At 43.9% G+C, this 20,992-nt stretch overlaps 1 pseudogene; it reads right to left on the reverse strand.

Annotated features, from left to right (window-relative positions):
• Window positions 1–20,519: 20,519 nt before the first annotated feature.
• Window positions 20,520–20,637, reverse strand: LOC124551567 (annotated as a pseudogene).
• Between the last annotated feature and the right edge of the window lie 355 nt (window positions 20,638–20,992).

Below are 20,992 nucleotides of genomic sequence, written 5' to 3' on the forward strand. Positions count from 1 at the left end.
GAGAGAGGAAGTATTTGCATATCTTGGCTCACTGACAGTTGTTCAGCAACAGTACATTTGATTTGGCTTGGCAAACATTGGTCTTGACATGATGACTATGACGTTGACTTAACTATTATTGACTGTTATACATTGCTGCCACTACTACTTGATACACAAGATGAACATCAAATTTTGACAGAATTGCATTTACACAGTTAACACTATTCAATTACACAGTAGTACTTAATGTGGATGAAAGATGAGTGAGTGTGTTTTCCTTTCCTAATCCTACCCACCTAACTCCTAAATATTATTTTATTTGTTGTAGTGGCTTGCACTGACACCTATAAATATTATAGGTTTACTGATATTTGAGTATTTGTAATAGTTAATATGACAATTATCTGATATCATTTGTGTGTTTATTAGAATTTATATGTTTAGTGTGTAAAAGCATTTGTATGTGTATTCAAACTATTGTTCATGCCTGAACTGTCTGATTAGTGACGGTGAATATTATGAACTGTTACCTGCACTTGTTCAACATTGATGGGTGCCACTCAGAAATGTTTAATTTCTGCTGATGAACTGTATGATTAATGATAGTGAATATTATGGACTGTTACTTGTACTTTTTCTACATGATTGGTGCCACTAGGACATGTTTAATTTCTGCTTATAAACTCTGATGAACAGTATGATCAGTGATAGTGAATATTATGGACTGCTCTCTGCACCTGCTCAACATTACTGGGTGCCACTGATGGAACTACTTCTACTAAAATGATGTCACTTGTTGGTATTTGCACCTGTTGACCATTGCTGGGTGCTACTGCTGGAACTATCAACTACTTGTTTTTTTTAATCATTGAAAGCATTTTATGTGAACATTTGTATAAACTGATTTTTTGTGTATTGTGTAAACTATTATGTAAAGTCTCATGTATGACGGAATTTGTATTGCTTACTGTATTTTATATATTAGGTTATTGAAAGGTCAGTGCAAAGCCAAAATTTTATCTAATTATGTGATATTTACGTATTAATATTATCTTTTATTTTTGTCTGTATTTTTGTGGACGAATTTGGTGGTATTTTCACCACCAATGCTGGCAAAAATACCATCAAATTCTGGCCCGTGGAGGAGGGGCATATGAAAGGTGGCTACACTGAGCCACAGCGCCAGAGATTGCGCCAAAGAGTATTATTGAGCCGCCTCCACTGGCAGTGCTTGGGGAGAACTCGTGGTAGTCAGTGCTGGTCGAGAACTCGTAGTAGGCAGTGCTTGTTGAGATGTGCTAGTGAAAAGTGCTTGCTGAGATGTGGTAGTGAAGAGTGCTTGTCGAGAGGTCGTGGTGGAGAGTTCTTGTTGAGATGTGGTAGTAGAGAGTCGGTGTGGAGATATATTGTAATGATTAGAGTGATTTTCGTCAATATATGAAGGTAAAAGAAAAAAAAAATTTCCTTTTCTTTTTATTATCTCAATGTCTTAAATAATGTGTCATTACAGGTTCAGTCAACAAAGCATCTGGCGTGTGTTCTTGTATTAGAGTGTAATTCTGGGTTTCTTGCGCAATTATAGTATTTCTAATTTTTTTTATCACGTCAGTATAAATGGTATTTGAAATTTCTTGTCTTGTTGGAGAAGAACCGTGCCAGATGTGTACGTTGAGTCACACTCCCGCACACAGAACAATTACACTTGTGCTTTGGTTTCGTAGGTTTTATAGTTGCTGGGAACTTAATTAATTAATTGTGTTAACGAAAATTTTCGTTTCATTCTTTGTTGTTGTTCTATGCAGTCAGATTGCGTACTAAAACTAGTCAGGGCCAACCGTTTACGAGACACAGCGTAATCGGACATACAGCTACCAAAAATAAAAATTATTTTCAAAATTAATAATTAAGCCCCCATGCAAGGGACATAGTAAAATTTGTGAAATCACAGCGAATACGAGGGCTAGGACACTTGGAGAGAATGGCAGAGGATAGATCCCAAAGAAAATGATGAAAGGTATGATCCAATCAGTTAAGCGAAAAGGGAGACCTAGAAGAAGATGGATCGACGAGGTAATAATGGATATCAGCAATATGGGAGTCCGGGTAGGGAAAGAGCAGCAAATAACCGAGAAGTGTGGAGGAAGATTGTTGAAGAAGCCAAGGCTCACCAAGGGCTGTAGCGCTACTGAAGAAGAAGAAGAAGCCTTCTCGTAGTTTATTAGGCAAAAAAATGCATTTTTATTTACATCACTATATCTCTGAAACAATACTTGTACACTGAGAAAGGCCTCTCTCGTACCCTCGGCATTAAGAAACCCAAACCCATGTTTGCACGACAAATGCATCTAGGGGAGGACGCGGCGTCCAAGGATAGATGGCTGCATCTGTTGATCAATCGTGTCTTCCATCGTGACTCAAATCTACTGCCTACAAATTCAACCCAGATGCGGTTTTAGAGAGATGTCCCTCACCACCATGCCGAATGTCAGGATTATATACACTGTCCCGTCACATTAATGCCACCAACTGTCAAATGCCTGAATAATCTACTTTTGCAGCGTAGACTGCTGCGAAATGTGAACGTAGGCAGCCAGTGAGGTTCTGGAAGGCACAGACAGGGACGTGGAGCCATGCCGACTCTAGTGCAGTGGCCAGCTGCGCTAGGTCCTCGGTTGAGGAGTCATAATGCGAACAGCCCGATTGAAGTGGTCCCACAGGTTCTACATTGGGTTTCAATCCGGAGAGGCATGCGACAAACTCATATTGGTGAGTTTCGAACCACACAGATACATTGGGAGCTGTGTGACATGTAGCGTTGTCCTGCTGGTATATCCTAGTTAGTCAGTTACTTAGTCTCATGTTCCGCGGAACATTTGCACGAAAAATCGTAATGATGTGGAACGATTAATTTTGCACACGCATCTCAGCTTCAATTCTTAATTTTTAAATGTGACAACTTGCAGAATTTTCATAATATACACTACTGGCCATTAAAATTGCTACACCACGAAGAAAAGCAGATGATAAACGGGCATCCATTGGACAAACATGTTATACTAGAACTGACATGTGATTACATTTTCACGCAATTTTGGTGCATAGACCCTGAGAAATCAGTACCCAGAACAACCACCTCTGGCCGTAATAACGGCCTTGATACGCCTGGGCATTGAGTCAAACAGAGCTTGGATGGCGTGTACAGGTACAGCTGCCCATGCAGCTTCAACACGATACCACAGTTCATCAAGAGTAGTGACTGGCGTATTGTGACGAACCAGTTGCTCGACCACCATTGACCAGACGTTTTCAATTGGTGAGAGATCTGGAGAATGTGCTGTCCAGGGCAGCAGTCAAACATTTTCTGTATCCAGAAAGGCCCGTACAGGATCTGCTACATGCGGTCGTGCATTATCCTGCTGAAATGTAGGGTTTCGCAGGGATCGAATGAAGGGTAGAGCCACGGGTCGTAACACATCTGAAATGTAACGTTCACTGTTCAAAGTGCCGTCAATGCGAACAAGAGGTGACCGAGACGTGTAACCAATGGCACCCCATACCATCACGCCGTGTGATACGCCAGTATGGCGATGACGAATACACGCTTCCAATGTGCGTTCACCGCGATGGCACCAAACGCGGATGCGACCATCGTGATGCTGTAACAGAACCTGAATTCATCCGAAAAAATTCGTACACCCAGGTTCGTCGTTGAGTACACTATCGCAGGCGCTCCTGTCTGCGATGCAGCGCCGGGGCAATCGCAGCCATGGTCTCCGAGCTGATAGTCCATGCTGCTGCAAACGTCGTCGAACTGTTCGTGCAGATGGTTGTTGTCTTGGAAACGTCCCCATCTGTTGACTCAGGGATCGAGACGTGGCCGCACGATCCGTTACAGCCATGCGGATAAGATGCCTGTCATCTCGACTGCTAGTGATACCAGGCCGTTGGGATCCAGCACGGCGTTCCGTATTACTCTCCTGAACTCACCGATTCCATATTTTGCTAAGTCATTGGATCTCGACCAACGCGAGCAGCAATGTCGCGATACGATAAACCGCAATCGCGATAGGCTAAAATCCGACCTTTATCAAAGTCGGAAATGTGGTGGTACGCGTTTCTCCTCCTTACAAGAGGAATCCCAACAACGTTTCACCAGGCAACGCTGGTCAGCTGCTGTTTGTGTATGAGAAATCGGTTGGAAACTCTCATTGTTGTAGGTGTCGCCACCGGCCGCAACCTTGTGTGAATGCTCTGAAAAGCTAATCATTTTCATATCACAGAATCTTCTTCCTGTCGGTTAAATTTCGCGTCTGTAGCACGTCTTCGTGGTGTAGCAATTTTAATGGCCAGTAGTGTACTTTAACCACGGCAACTCGCAAACCGTTTAGAAACTTAGTGTTTCGGAAGCGCTTCCATCCTCGGCCCTGATCCAATGATCACGCCCTTTTGGACCTCAGATAAATCACTCCGTTGTCGCATTACGACAAAGACTGCACTGTTTTCCTCGTCCCCCCGACACGGTTTCTATACTCTTCACTTCTAGTCCTGCCACTTGGCGTCTGTGAATGGTTATGGCAAGTTGATGTCGAACGTAACATTACTGGACCGTGTAATTGATCCACTGAGAACGAAATAAAAATGAAAATCGAATCCAAATCAGAATAAGATAACCATTCACAATGAAGTCGAAGTTCTCTTCCTCATCTTTAGTCACATGCGCTCTCGCTTGGCCAATTAACTACAACAAATGCTCATCTCATTTCGTCTGTCGTTTGTCTCGCGAAATTAAAGACTTCAGTATTTGCAATTTATTACTGATTCAGAAGTTCAACTGAAGTGGTTGGCGTTACTGTTTATTTATATTACTCTGCTCTTTGTTTATACTCCTTTCGCAGCAACCAAATGTGTGAGTACGGTGTCTGTCCTACCTGATGACGTATATCCGTACTGGACTCGCATTCGGGAGGACGACGGTTCAAACCCGTGTCCGGCCATCCTGATTTAGATTTTCCGTGATTCCCCTAAATCGCTTTAGGCGAATGCCGTGATGGTCCCTGTGAAAGGGCACGGCCGATTTCCTTCCCCATCCTTCCTTAATCCGATCGAACCCTTGACCTCGCTGTTTGGTCTCCTCTCTCAAAGCAACCAACCCAGAGGGAGACCACGTTCCTCTGGCCCCACCATCTTTACCTCTGCATCGCAGCAACCAGTGTACGTTTTTAATATCAAAAAACATTTAAAATTATTAGGGGGACTGGAAGGTAACGTTAGTGATGAATCATCTTCGTCAGCAACAACATTCTGTCATCTAGTGCGCAAATATACAATAACAGATGGATAAAAATCGATTCATTTGATTAATTTTTGATGAAAACATCTGAAGATGGTGTATTTGACATCATCCAAAGTTTCGCATTTTTTTCCACTTAGAAAATGTTGTAGGGATCGGAATAACTGGAAATCCGATGGTGTAATATCGAGCGAGTATGCTGGGTGTGGCGGTAGCTCCCACACCAATTCATTAATTTTTTTTCCAGGGTTCGTCTTGCGCAAGCCGGTCTTTCGCTATCGTGTTGCCTTTTCTGACGAGAATCGTTCCGAACCTTTCAATTAAAGATTGATTCACTCGATCCAGTTGATCACATTAAAGGTCTGCATTCACAGCTTGCACAAAAGCGCCTTTTTAGAGTGTTAACCTGACTGAGCTGCACTTCGCGGTAGTTCGTTCAGAGAGAGAGAGCTACTACCCTTTGCTTTTTGGATTGACAAAGAGATCAGGCGGCCAAAAAACGCTTCTAGATTGTGTCGCTGAAGCACTAGACGTGGCGGATCGGTTAGCTTTGTTTTTCTCTACTAATCTGCTGCAAATGTTCTTAGATTGTCTACCAAGATTGGTTAAGAGTGTCTGGCAGTTCCTCGATTGTATGACACGCATTTCTTTCCATTTTCTCCTACAAGACGTCACTGGCCCTGGTCGACAAGAGTCGAAAAAAATCAACATTACTGGATTTAAACTTATTGTTAAAAATACATCTTTGGCGTTTACGAACGTCTATTTCACGTGGATAAACAGCGCAAATGTTTTTGATAGCGACTTTTGTGTTACTACCCTTGTGGAACTCAAAAAGCAGACAATGCCGATAGCCTACCTCTCCTGGTATTTCACTGGCTATTTCCCCATAAATTCCGAAATAATAAACAAATCATTCTACCCTTAAAATGTTTTTGGCGGGACTTTCAAGTACGCAATGAGAAGATAAACGACAAACGAATATCGACATAAGCAGAAACGTCATTACTCTCGCTCCCCCTAATAAGAAGTGACTGGCAAAATAATGATGAGTCACTGTAATCTGTCATTTTCTAAAATTCAGACGTGTAGAGAAGAGTTTATTACAGGGTGTTCAGTTGGTCTGTATGCAGAACTCACCCAAATACGGGTTTCATTGGTATAGAGCACACATTCTGTTTCATTCCAATAAATGGGCGATCGTTTATTGATTATTAATCTCACTGAATTCAGTTTACCGTACAGTGACAGTGTGACCAAGTGCACATAATCTTTATGTAAAAGAACTTTCAAATATTGCTATCATAGTACAAAATGTCTTTTCTGGGCATATGTTTATATATATCTTTTTGGACAGTACTATCTCCTGTACAAACATGAGACCCATTTTTTTTTAAAAAGGTTGCAGAACTATGGTTCGACGAACACAGCTATTCACAGGATACGAACTATTCAGTAATGAAAAGGAGTACAAATAGTTGTTATAAAAATAAAGGGTATTTCAAAATACCGTCGAATAGCAGTGAAATATGAAACATTATTCCTTTTATACTGTGGGCACAAATTTAAAAAAATGGGTCTGAGCACTATGGGACTCAACTGCTGAGGTCATTAGTCCCCTAGAACTTAGAACTAGTTAAACCTAACTAACCTAAGGACATCACAAACATCCATGCCCGAGGCAGGATTCGAGCCTGCGACCGTAGCGGTCTTGCGGTTCCAGACTGCAGCGCCTTTAACCGCACGGCCACTTCGGCCGGCCCACAAATTTAAAGAACCTGCTAAAACCGCAGATGTATATATAGAAGAATGATGCTTCCGACGTTCCGACGACAAACACAGTGAAGAAGTCGTAGCATAAAATGGCATCATAAGAAGGAAAGAGCAATGGATTCCACAAACCTTTAACTGCATGCCATACGATACAACTTGTTTAGGCACTACTAAATAACTTACAATGTTTATTCTCTCTTTCATACAAATACAAAACCACGAATCTACTCTTTCAAATACCAATTCACAATACACTCGTGGTTTATCGACGAAAGTCTGTCCAGATGCCGGCCGGAGTGACCGAGCGTTTCTAGGCGCTACAGTCAGGTTCGAATCCTGTCTCGGGCATGGATGTGTGTGATGTCCTTAGGTTAGTTGGGTTTAAATAGTTCTAAATTCTAGGAGACTGATGACCTTAGAAGCTAAGTCCCATAGTGCTCAGAGCCATTTGAACAATTTTTTCTGTCCAGTTTCAAAGAATTCATTGGCACTACTCTTCCCTTTTTACATACACACACACACAGACACACGTACATACACACACACACACACACACACACACACACACACACACACACACACACACAGTTTCGAAACATCGAACCGTAGTTCGCTAAACAATGACGTGAGACAACGCGCCTTTCTCTTCGTTTTATGTAAGATATTCGTGACCACCCCAGATAGTGTCATGGAAGAACAAAAGATTTAGAGAGAGGAAAGTGGCAAATATCGAGAGAACGTGACCTGTACCGAACGGAGAAGAAAGACCGCACAGCTGTGGCCGCGTCATACTCGGGTCCGCTCAATATATCCAGGACAGAGCGCAGCTGGACTTGTTCTGGTAATTAATTTGGCCACTTTAAATGCTAATGCGTGCGACAGATTGGGTGACGCCACCTCATACGCAGCGCAGATTTGGAAAGAAAGGCCTTTTTCAATGGTATTCGACACAGTCTTGGCTGTGCAGAGAGTTGTGACGTGGTCTCGACTGTTAATTAACGCTGCCCATTAGTTCCGCATGGCTGCCGATATTCCGCGTCACCTGGTGTTATGTCCACCAGGTGGTACCCTGCCTTACCTCGAACTTTTTTTTTCCTTTAACTATCTATTTAGTCTCAACATCTCAAGAGCCTCTGAATGACTCCGACACTGGACTCAAACAGGAAAAAAATTGTGTATCACTCTTTAATTACTTAAGAGCATTAATATCCATTAACATTGCAACATCAGGAAGTTGTAATTTAAAGACGTATTATATTGTGAGTAATAATTAATAATAGTAGTAATGGTAATGATAGAAGTAGGAGGATGATGCTCATATACCAGCTGGGTATAATTAAACTTTCTCCATTTAACACATATAACACACATTACACTCGCAATGGTCCGCTGTGAGAACGCATCGTTCCCTGGACTAGAATCTTTTGCCGACCGAGCTGTCATTGCCTACAAGACTTGGCACTGTAGAATCGACCCGAAGACGCAGAGTAGACCTAGTTTTGTGTATAGTAATATGCCTTTTACTTTGTATACTCGATCATGTAGAAACGTTTCTTTCAGGAGCGCTAGTTCTGCAAGGTTCACAGGAGAGCTTCTGTTAAGTTTGGAAGGTAGGAGACGAGGTACTGGCAGAAGTAAAGCTGGGAGGACGGGGCGTGAGTCATTCTTGGGTAGCTCAGTCGGTACAGCACTTGCGAAAGGCAAAGGTCCCGATTTCGAGGCTCGGTCCCGCACACAGTTTTAATCTGCCAGGAAGTTTCATATCAGAGCACACTCCGCAGCAAGAGTGGAAATCTCGTTCTGGAAACACAGAAACTAATTACCATACTGAGCCGTGGTAAAAAAAAATTGCTGTTTGAAGAGCGCGCCGCAGCGCGTTGTGTGAAGCAGTAGCACTCCGTTTCTGGCGGTGGCGCCGCTGTGGCAACCGCAACTTTCTTGTCTCCCTCTGGTGGGAAAGCGGAAAGGTTGCCTGTTCACGTTCATTTAAGAGGCGCTATCAACTCGGCAGTTGTCAGTCGTTTGGATCAAACTTAAAGCCAGGAAAATGAGTCTTGCCACTCCGCCAGTAGCAGAACTCAGCTAGTGGTCGGCCGGTCGGGCCTGAGTTCCTGCATCCAAGTCTGCGCGTTAGGCCGCCAGTCTCCTCAAGTTGCTCGGGCAACGGTCATTGGCGGTTCGATCGGTCGGTTGGTCGGTCGCGCACTGAGACACGAGATGACTTGTCCGCTGGGGACTGATGACCTCCAAGTTTAGCCCCCATCAAACCCCAAAACCAACCAACCAACCAACCAACCAACTTGTCCGCCTTGATCTTCGGCGCATGTGAGGTCCCCACGTGAGTCCAGTGGGCCGCGCCATGTAGAAGGGGGTAGTGGCTTCGCGGTTGACACGAGAGCAACAGGAGTAAAACCGTGACATCGGGCTGGCCGGGGCGAGCTGTGACGCCGTGAGACGGGAGATCGGCGCGCCTTCCTGCGTCCGCTGAAGCGGCTGCCAGCGGACGGTTCGGGAGAGCGTTGGGGGTGCTGCGCCAGGTCTTCGCCAGAAATCACAGTTTATTAGAAGTTAAGTGATTGGTGGTATGTTGCTTCATGAACTTGTTACAGTCTACTTCTTTTCTTGGTGAGGTCACCAGCCGCTTTGTTTGGGGTCGTCCCACCATTCTTCTCCGTTTGCCCATCCATGGGAAGGTGGTTATTTGTGAATTGGGTGGTCCGTTTTTTTTCCTTGTGGAGTTGGGGAGGGTTAGAACAATCTGCGGTTCGGGTTGTTCACTAATCCCCCTGCCTCTGTCATGCTTGTCGGATTCGGTGTTAACTAAATTATACGCTCCTGGAAATTGAAATAAGAACACCGTGAATTCATTGTCCCAGGAAGGGGAAACTTTATTGACACATTCCTGGGGTCAGATACATCACATGATCACACTGACAGAACCACAGGCACATAGACACAGGCAACAGAGCATGCACAATGTCGGCACTAGTACAGTGGATATCCACCTTTCGCAGCAATGCAGGCTGCTATTCTCCCATGGAGACGATCGTAGAGATGCTGGATGTAGTCCTGTGGAACGGCTTGCCATGCCATTTCCACCTGGCGCCTCAGTTGGACCAGCGTTCGTGCTGGACGTGTAGACCGCGTGAGACGACGCTTCATCCAGTCCCAAACATGCTCAATGGGGGACAGATCCGGAGATCTTGATGGCCAGGGTAGTTGACTTACACCTTCTAGAGCACGTTGGGTGGCACGGGATACATGCGGACGTGCATTGTCCTGTTGGAACAGCAAGTTCCCTTGCCGGTCTAGGAATGGTAGAACGATGGGTTCGATGACGGTTTGGATGTACCGTGCACTATTCAGTGTCCCCTCGACGATCACCAGTGGTGTACGGCCAGTGTAGGAGATCGCTCCCCACACCATGATGCCGGGTGTTGGCCCTGTGTGCCTCGGTCGTATGCAGTCCTGATTGTGGCGCTCACCTGCACGGCGCCAAACACGCATACGACCATCATTGGCACCGAGGCAGAAGCGACTCTCATCGCTGAAGACGACACGTCTCCATTCGTCCCTCCATTCACGCCTGTCGCGACACCACTGGAGGCGGGCTGCACGATGTTGGGGCGTGAGCGGAAGACGGCCTAACGGTGTGCGGGACCGTAGCCCAGCTTCATGGAGACGGTTGCGAATGGTCCTCGCCGATACCCCAGGAGCAACAGTGTCCCTAATTTGCTGGGAAGTGGCGGTGCGGTCCCCTACGGCACTGCGTAGGATCCTACGGTCTTGGCGTGCATCCGTGCGTCGCTGCGGTCCGGTCCCAGGTCGACGGGCACGTGCACCTTCCGCCGACCACTGGCGACAACATCGATGTACTGTGGAGACCTCACGCCCCACGTGTTGAGCAATTCGGCGGTACGTCCACCCGGCCTCCCGCATGCCCACTATACGCCCTCGCTCAAAGTCCGTCAACTGCACATACGGTTCACGTCCACGCTGTCGCGGCATGCTACCAGTGTTAAAGACTGCGATGGAGCTCCGTATGCCACGGCAAACTGGCTGACACTGACGGCGGCGGTGCACAAATGCTGCGCAGCTAGCGCCATTCGACGGCCAACACCGCGGTTCCTGGTGTGTCCGCTGTGCCGTGCGTGTGATCATTGCTTGTACAGCCCTCTCGCAGTGTCCGGAGCAAGTATGGTGGGTCTGACACACCGGTGTCAATGTGTTCTTTTTTCCATTTCCAGGAGTGTAGAATTAAGGTGTAAAGGCCGAATCCCTGAAATATGTTTTTATCTTGCCTATCATTTTGCGAGGCGGTATATGTGTAATATAGAGCATGATGTACAATTTATGTAAGTCTGAATTTCATGGGTTTTATTTAAATAGTCATTTTTATAAAGTTGCCACCCTTCTACCGTATGAGTCCTTTTAAAAACAAATTGCACTTTCGGTGGCAAATAATTTCTTAGTGTGAGTGTTTGTACCATTTCCATCCCTCTTACGGGGTACATAGTTAATGTGTTTGTGTGAGTTGTTAAAAGTTTTACACTCAGGTAATCTGGTGTGTTGCAGATTTGCACCAGTGTAGTTTTTCAGAGGCTGTTGTGAGCGGTCGTGACTACGGCCGTGTTGAAAGGGAGCAGGCAAGCTTCCCAGCCCGAAGGTTCATACTGTTAATATTGTTCTTTCCGCCTCTAAATAAAATTGTAACTTGATATTTCGAGGGTGCTTTTCTGCTTATAATTTTAAATCTTTTTTTGAAAAAGCTTTTATGAATAAAATTCCCATTTGTAAAATGTAATTTCATTTTCATCAGTTACTCCCTGGCAACTACTTCCATGCTTACATAGTGTGATTAAAAGTGTTAATGTTCTTGATGAATCGCTAGTAAATAAAGTAAATTCCTTAGCAAAAGATTTTGAAAGTAATTTCACGGTTCACATACGAATACCAAATTTGGTGGCATTAACGTCAAGGACATGGGGAATAGAAGTAATGCACAATCAATTCAACTGAAACAGCTTTAATGTGCTGCTATGGTACATCATACCATTACACACCGGTACCATTACTGCTATAAACGGGGTTAATTGGCGCCCATCAGTGTCCAGAAGAGTCTGAAAGCGCAGGATTGCATTCTGCACAGCAGAACGAAGTATTTCCGTAAGTATGCTGGCTACCTCTCTTAATATGCAGCGCTTCAGATCAGCACATGCGTGAATGTTTCCCTGGTAAACCCTCTCCTTCAGGTAGCCCCACAACCAGCAATCACATGGAGTGAAATCAGGTGACGGTGACGGCCAAGCATTTGGAAACGATCAGGTGATTATTCGATCTTTTCCAGATGTGTTTGGTAGAAGCAGGTGAACTTCACGAGCGATGTGCGGTGGGGCATCATCTCGCATGAAAACTGATGAGCTCAATGCGTCTCTCTCCTGTAGGGCGGGTATGACATGCTTGCAAAGCAAATCACATTAACGCTGGCCAGTCACACTGCACGTCTTTGGTCCTTGAGCACCAACATGTTCAAAAAAGAATGGGCCAATGATGAACGTGGTCATCAACCCACACCACATACAGTGACACGTTCAGCATACAGAGGAACTTCATGCACAGATCCCCCCACTGGCCAATTCTGTGTGTTCACCTCATCTGTCAGAGAAAAATGACCGTCTGTCCGTAGGATGGTCCAGGGCCAGCCCTCGTCCACTTCAGTCCTTGCGAGGAAGTGGAGAGCGAAGTCAACACGTCGCTGTGCGTCCTGTGTTGCAAGCAGCTGTACGATGTGGATCTTGTGCAGATACCTTTTGCAACTGGTTCGAAGCAACTTCCGTACAGAGGGCCACAGGATCTTCAACTGACATTCACATCTACATCCATACTCCGCAAGCCACCTGACGGTGTGTGGTGGAGGGTACCTTGAGTACCTCTACAGGTTCTCCCTTCTATTCCAGACTCGTATTGTTCGTGGAAAGAAGGATTGTCGTTATGCCTCTGTGTGGGCTCTAATCTCTCTGATTTTATCCTCGTGGTCTCTTCGCGAGATATACGTAGGAGGGAGCAATATACTGCTTGACTCCTCGGTGAAGGTATGTTCTCGAAACTTCAACAAAATCCCGTACCGAGCTAGTAGAGCGTCTCTCCTGCAGAGTCTTGCACTGAAGTTTGCCTATCATCTCCGTAACGCTTTCGCGATTACTAAATGATCCTGTAACGAAGCGCGCTGCTCTCCGTTGGATCTTCTCTCTCTCTTCTATCAACCCTATCTGGTACGGATCCCACACTGCTGAGCAGTATTCAAGCAGTGGGCGAACAAGCGTACTTCCTTTGTTTTCGGATTTCATTTCCTTAGGATTCTTCCAATGAGTGTCAGTCTGGCATCTGCTTTACCGACGATCAACTTTATATGATCATTCCATTTTAAATCACTCCTAATGCGTACTCCCAGATAATTAATGGAATTAACTGCTTCCATATGCTGACCTGCTATATTGTAGCTAAACGATAACGGATCTTTCTTTCTATGTATTCGCAGCACATTACACTTGTCTACATTGAGATTCAATTGCCATTCCCTGCACCATGCGTCAATTCGCTGCAGATCCTCCTGCATTTCAACACAAGTTTCCATTGTTACAACCTCTCGATATACCACAGCATCATCCGCAAAAAGCCTAAGTGAACTTCCGATGTCATCCACAAGGTCATTTATGTATATTGTGAATAGCAACGGTCCTACGACACTCCCCTGCGGCACACCCGAAATCACTCTTACTTCGGAAGACTTCTCTCCATTGAGAATGACATGCTGCGTTCTGTTATCTAGGAACTCTTCAATCCAATCACACAATTGATCTGATAGTCCATATGCTCTTGCTTTGTTCATTAAACGACTGTGGGGAACTGTATCGAACGCCTTGAGGAAGTCAAGAAACACGGCATCTACCTGGGAACCCGTGTCTATGGCCCTCTGAGTCTCGTGGACGAATAGTCTCCAGAAAAGTCATTATACTCGAACATAATACGTGTTCCAAAATTCTACAACTGATCGACGTTAGAGATATAGGTCTATAGTTCTGCACATCTGTTCGACGTCCCTTCTTCAAAACGGGGATGACCTGTGCCCTTTTCCAATCCCTTGGAACGCATGATACAACATGCACACTGCCTGACGATCGGGAACTGCGCGCAGCGTTGTCTACCATTGCAGCAGCGATTCCATCAACCACCTGTGGTGCAACCAGTCGTCAGCCTCTTCCACGAGCGACACCCAGCTCTCCAATCGATTCAAACTTCTTCATCGTACTCCGCACAACAGGTGGCGAAAGAGGACCCTTCTTCCGTAATCCTTTCTTCTGGCGATATTCTCGAAGTACAGCTACAGCATTAGTGTTATTATGATAATACAGCTTGCACGGGGGCTTAATTAATAAGAAATAAATGCAATAACTTTAGTAGCTGTGTGTCCGGTTGCGAAATCTCGTAACCGGTTGGCCCTGAGTAATATTAGCACGCAATCTGACTGCATAAAATAAAAATAAAGAATGACAAGAAATTTCCATTAACACAATTAATTAATTAAATTCCCTGCAACTATAAAAGCTACGAAACAACAAAGCACAAGTGTAACTGATCTGTGTGAGGTAGTGTGAACGTACATGTATCTGGCTCGGTTCTTCCTCAATACGACAAGATATTTTAAACACCATTTACAATGAACTAATTGAAAAACCACAAATACTATAATTGCACATAGAAACCAGAATTACAAGTCTAATACATGAGCACGAGCCAGATGCTTTGTTGACTGTACCTGTGATCAAGAGGCATTGTCATCTTCCATCTACACATTACACCAGCCGAACAGCAACTACTCTCTCGCCCAACAGAACAACAACTGCACTAGACATCCTGTGAACTAGTACTGCTCTCGACATCCTCTCAACAAGTACTGCCTACAGCAACCTCTGAACTACTTCTGCGCCAGTGGAGGCGGCGGAATAATAATCTTTGGCGCAATCTCTGGCGCTGTGACTCAGTGTAGCCACCTTTCAAGCTTCACCAATAATGCCCTGCTCCTTTTGTCGAAGCTCATGTTGACACGTCAACAAGCTCACTGTGACTGGTCAGGTGCGTGAGACTACAAATCATGATGAGTGACCACGGCACTTGGTGACCATAGTTGGAATTGGAGGGTGGCACTGTGACACATGGAAATCATGCACTCCTTATTCTGGATATGAATGCTACCAAGTTTGGTACACGCATACGGTAATTAGTTTCTGTGTTATAACGTGTTAAGTAGTTGTTGTTGTTGTGGTCTTCAGTCCTGAGACTGGTTTGATGCAGCTCTCCATGCTACTCTATCCTGTGCAAGCTTCTTCATCTTCCAGTACCTACAGCAGCCTACATCCTTCTGAATCTGCTTAGTGTACTCATCTCTTGGTCTCCCTCTACGATTTTTACCCTCCAAGCTGCCCTCCAACACTAAATTGGTGATCTCTTGATGCCTCAGAACATGTCCTACCAACCGATCCCTTCTTCTAGTCAAGTTGTGCCACAAACTCCTCCCCAATTCTATTAAATACCTCCTCATTAGTTATGTGATCTACCCATCTAATCTTCAGCATTCTTCTGTAGCACCACATTTCGAAAGCTTCTATTCTCTTCTTGTCCAAACTATTTACCGTCCACTTTTCACTTTCATACATGGCTACACTCCATACAAATACTTTCAGAAACGACTTCCTAACACTTAAATCAATACTCGATGTTAACAAATTTCTCTTCTTCAGAAACGCTTTCCTTGCCATTGCCAGTCTACATTTTATATCCTCTCTACTTCGGCCATCATCAGTTATAGCAAAACTCCTTTACGACTTTAACTGTCTCATTTCCTAATCTAATTCCCTCTGCATCACCCCACTTAATTCGACTACATTGCATTATCCTTGTTTTGCTTTTGTTGATGTTCATCTTATACCCTCCGTTCAAGACACTATCCATTCCGTTCAACTGCTCTTCCAAGTCCTTTGCTGTTTCTGACAGAATTAGAATGTCATCGGCGAACCTCAAAGTTTTTATTTCTTCTCCATGGATTTTAATACCTACTCTGAACTTTTATTTTGTTTCCTTTACTGCTTGCTCAGTGTTAAATAGGGAATGTTTAATTATAATCACCGGGTAATTATAATCACCTGGTATGTAACGCTGTTAGAAATAATGATACTGGCAGTAAGCTAACATAAGGGCCAGTCAAATGAAAACGAGACAGAGGATAAATGTAGTATTGTCCAGAGGTCACACTGCCACACCAAAGTGTGAACCGGTACCACAGACGTTAGTTGTCGCTGCAATACGCAACGACGTATGGTAGGCGCTCCTGAATACCACGTGTGCCATGTCCGCAACAGCAGCGTCGTTACACTGAGGTCAACATAGTGCCGGACATGTAAACGCTCTGTTACAGCGCCTGACCTCATCGGAAGGATTCAGTATTACAGTACCAGGTGATCAAAAAGTCAGTATAAATTTGAAATAACTCACGGAATTATATAGATAGAGAGGTACAATTTGATACACATGCTTGGAACGACATGGGGTTTTATTAGAACCAAAAAATACAAACGTTCAAAAAATGTCCGACAGATGGTGCTTCATCTGATCAGAATAGTAATAATTAGCATAAAGAAGTAATACAAACCAAAGATGTTGTTCTTTACAGGAAATGTTCAATATGTCCACCATCATTCGACAACAATAGCTGTAATCGAGGAATAATGTTGTAAACAGCACTGTAAAGCATGTCCAGAGTTATGGTGAGGTATCCCTAGAGATGTCGGTCGATCACGATACACTTGCGACTTCAGGTAACCCCAAAGCCAATAATCGCACGGACTGAGGTCTGGGGACCTGGGAGGCCAAGCATGGCGAAAGTGGCGGCTGAGCACACGATCATCACCAAACGACGCGCGCAAGAGATCGTTCACGCGTCTAGCAATATGGGGTGGAGCGCCATCCTGCATAAACATCGTACGTTCCAGCAGGTGTTTATCAGCCAGGCTGGGGATGATGCGATTCTGTAACATGATTGTCATGCGCAGTCACTGACTTTTTGCTGTCCGGCGCCATCTGTCGGACCTTTTGTGGACTTTGTTTTTTTTTTTTGTTCTAATAAAACCACGTCTCATTTCAAGCATGTGTGTCAATTTTTACCTATCTACATTATTACGTGGTTTATTAAGTTTTCAAATTTATACTGACTTTTTGATCACCCGGTATATGAGCAACGTTATGGTTAAACTACTTGTTCATTTGAATGTGGAAAATTGTATTGCAAGAAGAGAGTTCGTTAACACACGTATCAAGTGATGCTTTAATAGTCAATAACAGCTGTTACTTATCAAGCAATCCTGTTGCAAAGAATTTGGCGAAGTTCATTAATTTATGTAATAAAGTGAACGAATATTTTATGTGTTCTAGTTGAATGGGACACCTAACCCGACAATCAAAAAACCCACAGATGCGCCCAGAAGACTGTAGTGTCTTCTGGTCAAAACAAAAGAAAAGGGAGTAAACTGTGTAACCTATTCTCTACTTCCACCGAACTTCCATTGGCTTATATTTGTTATTACGGAATCTCGTGCCGCCCGCTGTAACCGAGCGGTTCTGGGCTCTCCAGTCCGGAACCGCGCTGCTGCTACGGTCACAGGTTCGAATCCTGCCTCGGGCATGGATGTGTGTGATGCCCTTAGGTTTAAGTAGTTCTCAGTCTAGGGGACTGACGACCTCTGATGTTGAGTCCCATAGTGCTCAGAGCCATTTGAACCATTTGAAACTCGTGATTTGACATTAGGCATTATTCTATAAGTTATTTAGGGCCGTTTTGAGTATTCTATCAGATTTGGGCCAGTCTCTTACACTACTCAGACTATTGTTTCAACGCAACGGATAACGCTAGCCTCCTATTAACAAGTTCCAGTACAGCCGATGCAGAGAGAGGATCAGATATGATTCTTCCTTGATATGCTTTATTCATTAACTCAGATACTATACAAAATTAAAGTTCAAAAAATGTTAACCCTTTCTATCCTTTTACCAAGTCTCAGGATGATTTTAAGATGGTACTTAGTGAAATGTTAGCTAATCAACACGAGATCTGACTCAGTAACAAAATTTTTTATTACATCAAAGTTCGATGTAACATGATCATTCGAATGTTCCGTTTGGTAAGCAACCTATTAAAAATGATCTTTCACAAATCAAATCTAGTAGCAATCATCATAAAGAAAAACTGGTAATGACACCATAAAATTTATCAGCAACCGTACATTGGTCTTCTACGTTAATAAAATGGTTCCACAATATTTATGACCTAAAGGGTGAGCTTATTTAATTATGTATGGGTGACACGCATACCGAGCACATTTACGACTCTACACTGCAAACTGCATGCAAATTCTAAGCTTTGCTGTCTAATAAGGACATGGTATAGTGCCGGAGTGGCTGTGTGAGTTACAATAAAGTCTGCCCGGCATTGCGCAAATTTCAACAGCATTACCCACACAACCACAGCTGCATTTCCACATCATACAGAAGGTAATGATCACTAAACTCTACGTCATATTAGCTCTTCTGTAAACTACGGCACACAACACCAACACACTTGGCACTCAAAATTCTACTATGGCACATGGCACAAATCACACACAATTTTTTCATATTTTGACGCATGAATCAACTCCTTAGCATTGAGTGAGAACCCATCCCTTAAAATGATTTTGCGGAAAGCACATGGCTCCACCAGACACCAAAGAACACACACGAAATAACGTAATTTAGCAGAACACTGAAAAAGCCACTGACTAGAAGCATTTTTCTTTCGTAGTGACGTAATTAAGCACTGAAATTGCCTTTAGGCGCGTATCTACTCGTCTGTGTACCACAGTGGTCTGGTGCCAAAATTTGCAAACAGTCACCCACAAGGAAAAAATCCTCTAAATTCAATAGATATTCTCAATACACATGTCAAACTGAAGTATTTGATGTAAACCATTAATTTAAGAAATAGAAATAACTGAAATACCATAAGTTACAGTCCAATGCTGAAGGGAAATGTCGTCTGTTATAAGCGAGACGTCGCGACCGCAGCTATTTCAATATTGCAAAATAATTACAATTGTCGAATCTCTCGGTGTATGCTGTCCAAGCTCTACTTGAAAGGCAACATTCCGCGTAACGTCTAATACAATGTAAGACGTGTATATTTCTATTGTCTATTGTCAGATCACAATTTATGAAAGATGTTTATATTTTATTAATAGGATTAAGTAGGAATAATTAATATTTGTCATTTTGGAAATAATTGTGGTTGCAGGGAATGTCTGCACCAAAGTATTGTTGGCGGGAGAGACCGCACATTGATATAATTTTAAAAAGGGCGGGAGAGACCGCGTATGCATACGTTATAAGAAAAGAGCGGGAAAGACCGCGCATTGATACATTTTGTAATGGTAGCAGCGATTGTCTGCACCAGAAAGCATTGTTGGCGAGAGAGACCGCACTTTGGCGTTCGTAGGAAGTCAGTGGTAAGCGAAATGTGAAGCGAGTCGGTAGCAGGTCAGAAACGAGAGGTTGAGAGGAGAGGTGTGCCTGCCAGCCACCAGCTATGATTTACAAGAGATTATAAACGGATGTACAGGGATATCAGCTAACTGTTATCATAAGAGGGACTAATATTATTGAATTAATTTTTGAGAAACTCAAGACTACTGAAGGTATGTTTGCACAATGCTAGTTGTAAGATTATTGTAAAAAGTAAGTCCCATTTGAACGTTTGTAAAATCATTTCATTCCGAATATAATTAATTTTTGCCGGCAATATTGCATAACTGATTATAATCCATCCCAAAAACCATCAACGTAAAACTTTGCAAAATTTTATTGTTGTCAAGAAAAAGTTTAACTATGAATTACGTAGCTTCGGTCAAATTAATTAAAGAATAATGTCAGCTTTGCTATTAAAGAAAACGTCAGCTTTGGTAATAAATACAGCCACTTATTATGACAGCCCACCGGCAGGTAATAGAGTATAGAAACCAGAGTAAATATATTCATGTCGCAGTTCGATGTAGCAGTCAGATAGCGATCCAGTAACAGTAAAAACAGGTAAGGAACAGTTTTGGGTTATTGCAGGTAACGACTGAGGGCCACGACGACGACACACACTATGTTTCGACGAAATAATCAGAAAATCACTTTTAATAAAACCACCACTCCGTCCACAGGCCACAAGCGGCCCATCGGGACCATCCGACCGCCGTGTCATCCTCCGAGGAGGATGCGGATAGAGGGACATGGGGTCAGCACACCGCTCTCCCAGTCGTTATAATGGTATTCTTGACCGAAGCCGTTACTATTCGGTCGAGTAGCTCCTCAATTGGCATCACGAGGCTGAGTGCACCGCGAAAAATGCCAACAGCTCATGGCGGCCTGGATGGTCACCCATCCAAGTGCCGACCACGCCCGACAGGGCTTAACTTCGGTGATCTCACGGGAACCGGTGTATCCACTGCGGCAAGGCCGTTGCCTACTTTTAATAAGAAGCGTTTAAATTTGTATGCGAAGATTGAGAAAGAGAATTAATTTCAAAGGGAAGATTTCATTTGTTATTATTGAGCAAGAGATAGAACTCCTAAGGGAAGGTTTCATAGGTTATTGTAGAAGGGAAGGTTGCGTAACAAAAGAGATATAGAGCAGACGGGAAGGTTTCAACAATATAAGTCATTTTTAACCAGGTTATCTCACCATTTCTGCCGCAGCTTCTGAGACACGTCCTCACCCTAGGTCTCCCCTCTGCTGAGTCCCGAATATCGCGGAAAGCTACCCCAACGACCACCTATTCAAACGAAACGAGGAAGACGCAGCTCATTGGCTGTTCCCTGC

The sequence above is a fragment of the Schistocerca americana genome, chromosome 9 (genome assembly GCF_021461395.2).
Source record: "Schistocerca americana isolate TAMUIC-IGC-003095 chromosome 9, iqSchAmer2.1, whole genome shotgun sequence".
NCBI classification, from domain to species: domain Eukaryota; kingdom Metazoa; phylum Arthropoda; class Insecta; order Orthoptera; family Acrididae; genus Schistocerca; species Schistocerca americana.